Below are 12,488 nucleotides of genomic sequence, written 5' to 3'. Positions count from 1 at the left end.
TAAAAGTCCAAAATTCCTACTTTTTTAATACATTTTATTTTAAAAAAATTATAAAAAATGTATTAAAAGTTTTTTATATGCAAATGTGGTATCAAAAAAAAGTACAGATCATGGCGCAAAAAATGAGCCCCCATACCGCCGCTTATACGGAAAAAAAAAAAGTTATAGGTCATCAAAATAAAGGGATTATAAACGTACTAATTTGGTTAAAAAGTTTGTGATTTTTTTTAAGCGCAACAATAATATAAAAGTATGTAATAATAGGTATCATTTTAATTGTATTGACCCTCAGAATAAAGAACACACGTCATTTTTACCATAAATTGTACGGCGTGAAAACGAAACCTTCCAAAAATAGCAAAATTGCGTTTTTCCTTTTAATTTCCCCACAAAAATAGTGTGTATTGGTTGCGCCATACATTTTATGATATAATGAGTTAAGTCATTACAAAGGACAACTGGTCGCGCAAAAAACAAGCCCTCATACTAGTCTGTGGATGAAAATATAAAAGAGTTATGATTTTTAGAAGGCGAGGAGGAAAAAATGAAAACGTAAAAATTAAATTGTCTGAGTCCTTAAGGCCAAAATGGGCTGAGTCCTTAAGGGGTTAAAGGACATCTGCAGTGCTGGGCAAAAGGCAAAAAAACTTTTTTTTACCTCATTTAATAGGTCTTTGAAAGACCTTTCCAACGATGTCTCCCCCATCAAAATTGGCCCAGTCTTTCTCCCGTTATCAGCACATGAATTACGGAGGAGAAGTGAAAATAAAACTACATCTCCCATCATGCCTTGTGCTTACTTCCTGTAAGCTGCTGCCCTCCCCCTGTTCTATCCCCCCGAGCAAATTATTATATTGTAACGCCCACACCTCCCTTCCCTATGCATACACCCTCCCCTTCTGCTCATCTCCCCCTCCCCATGCTGCTCCTGTCCAGTGATGAAGCAGCTGCCTCCGTGCTCACTGTAGTGTGGGCTCTGGAGAGTGGAGAGTGAAAGGAAAAATGGTAAAAAAACATAATTGTTTGTCTATAAAACTGTCCTGATAGGGGTCCCTCCATCTTTTTCACAACTACAACTCCAAGCATGCCCAGTTATTTTATATGCTGTTCGGGCATGCTGGGAATTCCAGTGGTGCCTCCAGCTGTTGCAAGACTACAAATCCCAGCATGTCCTGTCAGCTTTCTGCTGTACGTGCATGCTTGGAGTTGCAGAGGTGACTCCAGCTGTTGTAAGACTATACATCCAAGCATGCCGTGTCAGCTTTCTGCTGTTCGAGTGTATAAAGGAGTTGTAGTTCACCAACACCTCTACTGTATCAGGAGACTCCTGGGAGTTGTAGTTCACCAACACCTCTATTGTATCAGGAGACTCCTGGGAGTTGTAGTTCACCAACACCTCTACTGTATCAGGAGACTCCTGGGAGTTGTAGTTCACCAACACCTCTATTGTATCTCTGTAGTCTCCTGGGAGTTGTAGTTCACCAACACCTGTATTGTATCTCAGTAGTCTCCTGGGAGTTGTAGTTCACCAACATCTCTATTGTATCTCTGTAGTCTCCTGGGAGTTGTAGTTCACCAACACCTCTATTGTATCTCAGTAGTTTCCTGCTGGTTGTAGTTCACCAACACCTATATTGTATCTCTGTAGTCTCCTGGGAGTTGTAGTTCACCAACACCTCTATTGTATCTCTGTAATTTCCTTCCTGGGAGTTGTAGTTCACCAACACCTCTATTGTATCTCTGTAGTCTCCTGTGAGTTGTAGTTCATACATCAGTGTTTCCCAACCAAGGTGCCTCCAGATGTTGCAAAACTACTACTCCCAGCATTCCCTGGTTGGGAAACACTGGCATACACACACACATAACAGGGACTACAACTCCCAGCATGTGTCATTCAGTAGTCCCCCCCCCCTCACACACAGAATCATCTCCAGTATGATATTTATTCCCTGTTTACACCACCAGCCCGTGCAGTGTAATATGTCTCCTTCACACACACGTCCTCCCCTCCCTGCTCTGTGGTTTGCTCTGTGTTTCCCCCATGATAACTTGAATCCTCCCGGTGATAAGTGAGGTCCTATGTAGACAGAGCAGGGGAGGGGGGAGGAGCTGTGGACGTCCTCATTCTCCCCCTGCTTCAATCTTACAGATAGGGGCGTTTCTGAGGATGAGCCTATGGCTGCCTCAGAAAGCACCCGCTCATGCATATGCATAAGCAGGGAGGACCTGACAGAGGCTAGGGGGAGCACAAACACTGCTGGGAGGAAGAGATCTCCGTCCCCAAGATGGCGGCTGCAATGTAATGAATAGGGGACGGACACAGGACTACTGGGCTATGCTGGCAACTCTAATATCTCAGAAACGGCTGCATATAGGTAAATCGAACTAATTGACTGAATTGTATAACTTTTGGGCAGGGATTTTTGACCACTACAGTTGTCCTTTAAGAATTCTGGAGGCCACTGCGCTCCTGGGAACTTTTTGTACCCTACTTCAGATCTGTCCAATCACTTGAATTTACCACATTGACTCCAATCAAGGTGGATAAATATCTCAGAGATGATGAAAAGAAATGGAAGGCCTCTTGCGCAAAGGATCTGAATACTTATGTCCATGAAAATGTTTAGATTTTGCCATTATCATTATGAGATATTGAAAGCTGACTGACAAGGAGGAAATTGTTTTTATTTATTTTTAATACAAGGCCACAACATAAAAAAATGTACAAAAAGTGAAAGGGTCTGACATTTTTCAAACGCGTTGTATATGGATACTAATATGGATATGATGAGCCTTGTATGGCACTTTGATTTCTATATCTATGCAATTGTTGTAGTTTTGCTATGTAAATAAGTATGCTCTGTAAATTACATATAGAGGATATGGAAATACATCTTATAGGTTTCTCCATTTTAAGTGCTGTACACAGCTTGACATTCAACACTTGGATAAAAAAAAAAAAAACACCCATTAAAGGCTAGGATGTGGAATACTGATTGAATCACTGATATTGATCAAATTCTTTTAACATAAAAGCTTTTGGAAGACTTTAAACCCAAAGAGGGGCATTACTTGTGTGTGCAATAGTCAGTTATTATGACTAGCAACTGTATAGGAACAATAGAGGAACAGCGTGATAACAGGGAAGTTCTCATTAATGCTTTAAATTAGACAGAATGTCTTTGTGGTCTCTTCTAAAACCTTTGCTTATCTCCACAGTTCTTTTTCCCATAAAACGCCCTATTCTTCACAGCTGCGGCTTCTGTAGTCACTATACAACAGTACCGTTCTTTGAACACGTGTAGTAATTGAAAAAAGTATTTCACTGTAACAGACATGATGAAAGGGTTAAGGAGCATCATTTAAGGATCTTAGATATAAGCTCTGAAATGCTATGATGAAATGTATGGTAAGCATTTTGTTGGGGCCAAACAAAGGGAAAGGAGCTGCACGGATCAATGACTCCCAGGGCAACTGCACACTGTTGGTGTCAAACTAATGAACATGTGCAGAAACTGCACGGTCCATCCCTGACCCATGAACTCTACATCTAGATATCAACCTATGATAACAAAAAAATAATTTATCTAAATCTCCAACATCATTTCCTTCAAAGGGGTACTCCGCCCCTAGATATCTTACCCCCTCTCCTGCAGCCCCCCGAGTCATCAGCTCTCCGGAGCTAGGTTTGCTCCGTGGCTGATGACAAGGACCTGCAGTTCATGATGTCATGGGTCCGCCCCTCGTGATGTCACACCCCGCCCCCTTAATGCAAGTCTATGGGAGGAGGTGTGGCAACAGTCACTCCCCCTCCCATAGACTTGCATTAAGGGGGCGGGCCGTGATGTCATGAGGGGCGGAGTCATGATGTCATGAACCGCCAATCCCTGTAGCGTGAGTCATCAGCCACAGAGAAAACCTAACTCGGGAGAGCTGATGGCTCAGGAGCTGCAGGAGAGATCGCAGGGGTCCTCAGCAGCGGGACCCCTGCGATCAGACATCTCATCACCTATCCTTGTATAGGGGATAAGATATCTAGGGGCGGAGTACCCCTTTAAGAATTTAAGATTTCAGAAGGTTTATTTTATACAGTCTTTATATACGTCAGAAGTGAGACCTTTGCTTTTTTATACATAGAAGAGATATAAAGATAATGGGGGAGATTTATCAAAACCTGTCCAAAGGAAAGTTGCCCAGTTGCCGATAGCAACCAATCAAATTGCTTCTTTCATTTTAACAAGGCCTCTGCAAAATGAAAGAAGCATACTGATTGGCTGCTATGGGCAACTGGGCAACTTTTCCTTTGCACAGGTTTTGATAAATCTCCCCCAATATTCTGACTGTCCGCAGTCTCCTCTAGGGAAAAACAATGAACCTATGGGGCTTCAATGAAAGTGACTAGTGTGTCTGACAATTTCACAGTATATTGCATTTATTTCAGTTCTCTTCTTGTTGTCATTTTTGGTTGATGTATGTCTTGATGTATGTCCAGACACTTCATTGTGGATTCAAAATTAATCAATGTATACATGAGTTATTCTCTGAATTAAGCTATGGATCGTGTCCTAAAATCTTTGGCTTTGACTGCATGTGTTACATGTTTTCTATAGTACTTCACCATTGATGTTAATGCTGAAGGTCCAGTAGACCAGTGTTTCTCAACTTTTTGTTAAACCAAGTATGCACCAGTGATAAACCTTAATCCTGGCACCAGTGATAAACCTTAGTCCTGGCACCAGTGATAAACCTTAGTCCTGGCACCGGTGATAAACATTAGTCCTGGCACCAGTGATAAACCTTAGTCCTGGCACCAGTGATAAACCTTAGTCCTGGCACCGGTGATAAACATTAGTCCCGGCACCGGTGATAAACTTTAGTCCTGGCACCGGTGATAAACCTTAGTCCTGGCACCGGTGATAAACCTTAGTCCTGGCACCGGTGATAAACCTTAGTCCTGGCACCGGTGATAAACCTTAGTCCTGGCACCAGTGATAAACTTTTTTTTTTCCACAGTAGACATCACAGTGATCATCCCTCTCTGCTTCCAGCTTGTGTGGTGTAAAGAAGGCTCGTATACTACTGTGTGAGACTGGCGTACGAATTTTCGCATATGTGAAAATCTGCATATGCAAATGTTCGCATATGCAAATTTTTGCATATGCAAATTTTTGCATATGCAAAAATATAACACGAATATTACGAATATGCGAATTTAGCGAATATATGACGAATATTCGTCCATATGTTCGCGAAATATCGTGAATTCGAATATGGCCTATGCCGCTCAACACTAGTCCTGACACCAGTGATAAACTTAATCCTGGCGCAAGTGATAAACCTTTAGTATTGGCACCAGTGATAAACCTTAGTCCTGGCACCAGTGATAAACCTTAGTCCTGATCTTCTCTCATACACAGAAGAGAACATGTTGAATACAAACTTCGGTGATCTCTGTTACTTCTGCTTCCTACACATACATGTGAATACTGGATTCACCAAAGCATAGGAAGAACAACACTGGACTGAATGTTGAGGAAGGGGATCCCAAAGTACCAACCACCCTCCTTATGTGTAAATATCCATATATATGGAAGCTACACATAGTATAGAATATGAACATGATACATAGCACAAAGCATAGAAATGGATCTAGTCATGATCTATACTAGTAGTTGGGTGAACAGCAGCCCTCATTGCATTCCTCCATTCAAATACGTAACATATGAAGTAAGGAGCTCAGTTATTATTAGTCTAATCTAAACCTATGTATTATAAGCTAGGCCATGTACGAGCTTCATTTTCTTCATTGTCTAATGAATCAACATGCCTTTTCTCCTTCAGATTCTTCAGCTCATCTTTCCACACATTGGGGCAGCTTTACCAAAACCTGTGTAGAGGAAGAGTTGTGCAGTTGCCCATAGCAACCAGATTGCCTCTTTCATTTTTAAAGAGAACTGTGAAAAATGAAAGAAAAAATCTGATTGGTTGCTGTCAGGCCCAAGGCCTGATTATGGAAACATACATGTGTTTTATAATTGTATCAGTATAAACTAAGACATGAGTGAAGGGGTCATTCAGACGGTGTATCCTTTTTTTTTTGTGTATTGCATTTTATTGGGGGTCTGGCTGTTTGTTTGTATCTCCTTTGAAGTCATGCACTCTGGTCTCATCATATAATCAAAGAGATAAGGGGTCAGGAAGAGAGATGCCCCACCTGGTGGGATCAGAGGGGAGGGGGGGAATGGAGTTTCCCTCCAAAGAAGCAGATAAGAATAAAAAATGCTGGACTCAACGGTTGTTCAAGGCTGTGCAAAAAGCTGACAAGACCATCCTAAGAACAGCTGGAACTCACTCTCATGGACTGCTATATCATCATGCTGTAAGAACTTCATCTTTTGTTTTCTGAACTTGCCTTGCCAAACACTTTTATATATTTTTGTACCTGTATGTCATTTGTTTCTGTATTTTTATGCATAGCACTGTGATACCATTAATCAGATTAAATGTTTAATTAATCAGCTCTGGTCTTTGATCTCTAGATATATGAGCTCACCTTTCTGAAGGCAGCTCTGGTGGAAACACATTTATCTCAGGGTTAATTTGGTGACTTGCTGGGACTAGTAGTGGATACCCAGAGGTCTGGTGACCTTAACCCTTGCACCATCACACTCTCTCTAGCGTCTTAGCAGGACCGATAGGGTGTGATCATGACAGTTGCCATGGGCAACTGAATCCCTCTTCCGCTACACAGGTTTTGATAAATCTTCCCCCATTGTTTTAACACTTTTTTCAATGGATAGCTTTTTTTGTTGAAGGAATTGTTCCCCTCTTTGAGACCCAACTGTCTCTTAGCTTACTGAGGACTGAACCATTGCACAGTTACTACCCATGATAATGGACCAATCCAATAAACTGTGACAACTGTTTGTCAGCTTACTGTGGACTGAACCAATATACAGTCACTACCTACAATAGTGGATTGATTCACAGACACACCCCTGAGGAAGTTGCCTAACAGCGACAGAATGTGTGGGGCTCTACTTGATCCCCTGCCTGGCATTATTATACAATTGTGCATTGTATATGTATATGTGCACGGGCCTAGCCCGTGCACATATACATGAGGTAGCATCTTCAATCATTTCATTGAATACTTTTCTGTTTTATAAGAATTCTAAAATTCCTGCCAGGTATATATTTTTTATATGTGTGGTTGGGGCTTGAGACAGATAAAGTTCTATGGGGTAGATTTATCAAAACCTGTGTAGATGAAGAGTGGTCCAGTTGCCCATAGTTGCTAGTACTTTGCACACCAGGGTGTACATTTAGGTCCTGTATATCAGTGTTCCCCAACCCCCGGGCCGCGGACCGGTATCGGTCCGTGGATCAAACAGTTACACTGATCCTCCTCCTTGCCAATTGATACCATGTCAGATACCTGCAGTGCTGCTCTCCTGTTCTCCCGATCGCATCATGGCTTCCTATGGAGGAGCATGTGACACACACGTCACTCCTCCTCCCCTGAGCCCAGCGTAACACTGCGGAGGAAGCAGAGTGACGTGTATGTCACATGTTCCTCCATAGGACGCCATGATGGGGACAGGAGAAGGGGGCAGTGGAGCGGCAGGACCCGAGGACAACCGCAGGTGATGAGCTGTTTACTAGAGGGGGGGGGGGCCTGCTGTCTATAAACTGTGGACCTCCAGATGTTGCAAAACTACAACTCCCAGCATGCTGGGAGTTGTAGTTTTGCAACAGCTGGAGGTTCACAGTTTGGAGACCACTGATCTAGCAGCAGAGTGAGTGCTGTCTCTAAGGGGGGCCCTGCTGTCTATATAAGTGTGGGGGGGCTGCTGTCTATATAAGGGGGGCCTGCTGTCTATATAAGTGGGGGAGCTGCTGTCTATAAGGGGGGGCCTGCTGTCTATAAGGGGGGAGCCTGCTGTCTATAAGGGGGGACCTGCTGTCTATAAGAGGGGGGCCTGCTGTCTATAAGAGAGGGGGCCGGCTGTCTATAAGAGGGGGGGCCTGCTGTCTATAAGAAGGGGGGCCTGCTGTCTATAAGAGGGGGGCCTGCTGTCTATAAGAGGGGGGCCTGCTGTCTATATAAGTAGGGGGGAGGGGCTGCTTTCTATATAAGTGGGGGGGGGCTGCTGTCTATATAAGGGGGGGGGTGCTGCTGTCTATATAAAACAAGCGGACCACGTAAAAATTATCAAATGTTTACTGGTCCGCGGCGATAAAAAGGTTGGGGAGCACTGCTGTATATGACCCTGCTGACAGCAGCCGGGGACCTGCAGGGAATCGCGGACATCAACGATCATGCTCATGTCCGCCATTAACCCCTCAGATGTCTTGATCAATACAGATCATGGCATCTGCGTCAGAGCTGCGATTGTAAGGGCTGAGCTTATCGCCCGCTGCACGGCTGCAGGGATCAGATCAGCCAAGATGGCGGACGGAGATCCCCTCACCTGCCTCCACTGCTCTCCCAGGGTATTCTGCTCTGATCTGACTTCCAGCAGACCAGAGCAGAAGATCATCGATAATACTGATCAGTGCTATGCCTATGCATAGCACTAAACAGTATTAGCCATCTAATGATTGCTATAGATAGTCCCCTTTGGGACATAAAAATTTTAATAAACAAATGGAAAAAAGTCTCCCCCTCCCCCAATAAAATTGAAATCACCCCTTTCCCCCATTTTACTTAAAAAAAAGCGTAAAAAATAATAATTATTAAACATATTTGGTATCGCTGCGTGTGTCAGATCTATCAAAATATAATGTAAATGATCCCATATGGTGAACGGCGTAAACAAAAATAAAAAGTCCAAAATTGCTGCTTTTTGGTCACATCACATTCCCCCCAAAAAATTTAATTTTAAATATAAAAAGTGATTAAAAAGTCACCTGTACACAAAAGTGGTACTGAAAAAAATCTAAGGGCCATGGCACAAAAAATGTGCCCTCATAGGGTAAACAAACTTATTTGAAAAAAAAAAGTTTGCAATTTTTTAAAGCAGTACAATTATAAAAAAGCATGTTAACATCGGTTTCATTTTAATCCTATTGACCCACAGCATAAAGAAAACATGTAATTTTTACCGTAAAGTGTACAGCAGGAAAAAAAAAACTCTCCAAAATTTGTTTTCATTTAAATTTCCTCACAAATAATAATTTTTGGGGTTTGCTGTACATTTTATGGAAAAATGAGTGATGTCATTACAGAAGAAGCCTTAGATTACTGTGCATGTTGTAGATGTGCGACCAAGTCTGTTGTTTTTTTCTCTATTGAGTCGTCATTACAAAGTACAATTGGTCCTGCAAAAAACAAGCCTTGGATGTAGATTTAGAAGGCGAGGAGAAAAAAACGACGACGTAAAAATAAATCCCTATGTACTGTATTTGTGTACATGTGCCCACTTAATGATGTATTTGTATTTGCTCCCTCATGTATAGTGGGAGATTTCTCAGGTTCAAGGATTTTATATTGTTGTTTTCTAACTCAGTTTGTGCTACTTTGTACCTGATTTGCATACATTTTTGTCAATATATTATGGTTGCCATTTTTTAAGGGTCTGCATCGCACTTTATCTTTTTGTTTGTATCTTGTTTCTTTAGTCCCTTTCACACTATAAAGTTGCTCCGTTAAAAGACCCGTTACAAACTTCTGTTAGAAAAGCCTTAAAAACGGATGTTATTATCCGTTATGACCCGTTATAGCCCGTCATGAATAACAAGCGTTATTTGTGACTGGAGAAAAAACGGCACATGCACAAATTTTTCTTCCGTCACAAGAAACGGGTACATTAACGGAAGTTATTTTTAACATTGAAGTCTATGGCAAACGGATGAGCCTTTATGTCATCCGTTTGCACCTGGTTTATAATATCTGTTATTACTTCTGAGCATGCTCAGAAGAGGTGACATCACCAGACTCCTGTAGTGCTGAGGGACTACTACTACTCCCATCATGGAACATACTTGTTTCCATGATGGGAGTAGTAATTCCCCAGCTGCGGGAGTCTGCCGGTGGCTGGGGAGGTTACATTAGTGTTTGTACTACAACCCACATCATGAAACAGACTCTGTTTCATCATGAAACAGACTCTGTTCCATGATGGGGGTTGTAGTACAGGGGCCGAGGGATTGATCGCATCGGGTCTCACTTCTGTGGCCCGATGCAATTAGATGTTATTACACAGGGGAGCTGGCGGCATGCTCCACTTCCCTGCAATGTATTTTACTTTCATTTTTAAATTCCCTGCTGTACTGAGGAACCATTCAGGGCTCCCGGTGGGGTTTTCAAATAGAAGCGCTGTGGTGGGGAAATATATATATAATCGCTGGGGGGGGAGGGGGTTATATGTCTGGCCCCGCAACGCTTATATATATCTTGCCCCCTGCTGTGCTATATATCTTGCCCACCGCAGCACACTTATATAGGTATTGCCCCCCGCAGTGCATATATTTTTCCCCCACAGCGCACATACAGTGACACTGCAGGCGGCATTCAGGTCGCTACCCCTGGCATGGCTCGACTACACAGGCAGCTGAGGATATGCGAGGCACAGGAGGGATAAGACAGCTCGTAGTCAGGATAGCAGAAGGTCAGGGCAGGCGGGACAGTAGCATAGTCAGGAACGTAGCAAATGGTCAGTAGGCAGGTGTCAAGGAGCAAGGTCAGGTCACGGAGCAAAGGATCAGATACACAGCAAGGCAATAACAGGAATGCTCTCTTTCAGGCTCAAGGCAACAAAGCTCCGGCAGGGAAGTGAGGAGGGTGGAAAAATTTATCAATGAGTCACAGGTGAATTACAATAATGAGCGCACTGGCCCTTTAAATCTCAAAGCTCCGGCACTTGCGTGTCCTAGGGGACGGGGACACATGCTCCGGAGCAGAGAGGCAGAGGCGGGGCAGGAGAAGCACCAGGTAAGTGACGGACTGGGGCTCTCATGCGTTCACGTCCCGCGATGCGAGTCCCAGCCCCGCCGGCAGCTTCAGGTAACGGGACCATGCGCTCACCACCAGCGTGTGCGGCCGAAGCCGAACATAACAAAAAGTATTCTAACAGCAGTGCATCTGGCTGGGAAGCCGGCCGGCGCAATGCGTTGCTGAAAGAATACTTGTCAATCATAGCGTTGCAGCGGCATCTGTTTATAGATGCGCTGCAGGGGTCAGACATATATCCATATGTCTGGCCCCCACAGCGCTTCTATAATCATATGCCTGTGCAGTGCTATGAATGAAAAGTATTCTAACAGCAGCACATCTGGCAGGGAAGCGCTGCCGATAGAATACTTTTCATTCATAGCGCTGTGGAGGCATATGATTATAGAAGCGCTGCGGGGGACAGACATATGGATATATGTCTGGCCCCCACATATAGCGCTAGCTGGCATATAGCGCTAGCTGGCCCCCACAGTGCTTCTATGTATATATGCCACTGCAGCACTAGGAAAAACAAGTATTCTTTCAGCTTCCTGGCCCGATGTGCTGCTAATAGAATACTTTTCATTCATATAGCTGCCGGGGCTTATGATAGCGCTGCGGGGGGGGGGTATATATATATATATATGTATATATATATATATATATATATATATATACACACACATGCGCTGCGGGGGGCAATATATATGCACTGAGGGGGGGTAAATATATATATGCGCTGCGGGGGGGGAATATATATATGTTCTGCGGGGGGCAATACCTATATAAATGCACTGCGGGGGGCAAGACATATATATATATATAGAAGCGCTGAGTGGGCCAGATATATTCCCCCCCCCCCCCAGCGATTCTATATATTCTATATATCTATATCAGCCCCTGTACTATATACTCCATCATGGAACAGAGTCTGTTCCATGATGGGGGTAGTAGTACAAATGCTAATGTAGCCTCCCCAGCCACCGGCAGACTCCCGCAACTGGGGAATTACTACTCCCATCATGGAAACAAGTCTGTTTCATGATGGGAGTAGTAGTAATCCTGGCTGTGGGAGTCTGTAGGCAGAAGTGTTAAAACGTCCGTACATGACAGATGTTATAATGGGTCTTAATGGATGAATATGCCCGTTATTTTGACTGACGTTATTCAGCCGTTAGCACCCATTATTTCATCCGTTATTATACAGGGTGGGCCATTTATGTGGATATACCTTAATAAAATGGGAATGGTTGGTGATATTAACTTCCTGTTTGTGTTACATTAGTATATGTGAGGGGGGGAACTTTTCAAGATGGGTGGTGACCATGGCGCTCATTTTGAAGTCGTACATTTTGAATCCAACTTTTGTTTTTTCAATAGGAAGAGGGTCATGTGACACGTCAAACTTATTGGGAATTTCACAAGAAAAACTGCATCTTGCTGCAAAAACTCAGGGAACGTGCCAGCTTCAGTGCATAAAGAGGGAAACACATCATCATGTAGCAATTTCGCATATCCAGTGGCCTTGAGGTTTCCATTGATGAAGAATGGC

General features: G+C 43.4%; 1 protein-coding gene across 2 annotated transcripts in view; it reads right to left on the bottom strand.

Moving 5' to 3' along the window:
* The window catches only part of CPNE4 (copine 4), a 437,398-nt gene that overhangs the window by 52,028 nt on the left and 372,882 nt on the right, over positions 1-12,488 (bottom strand). The window lies entirely within an intron of this gene.

The sequence above is a fragment of the Hyla sarda genome, chromosome 5 (genome assembly GCF_029499605.1).
Source record: "Hyla sarda isolate aHylSar1 chromosome 5, aHylSar1.hap1, whole genome shotgun sequence".
In the NCBI taxonomy this organism is placed as follows: domain Eukaryota; kingdom Metazoa; phylum Chordata; class Amphibia; order Anura; family Hylidae; genus Hyla; species Hyla sarda.
This window is presented reverse-complemented; position numbering and strand designations above follow the sequence as displayed.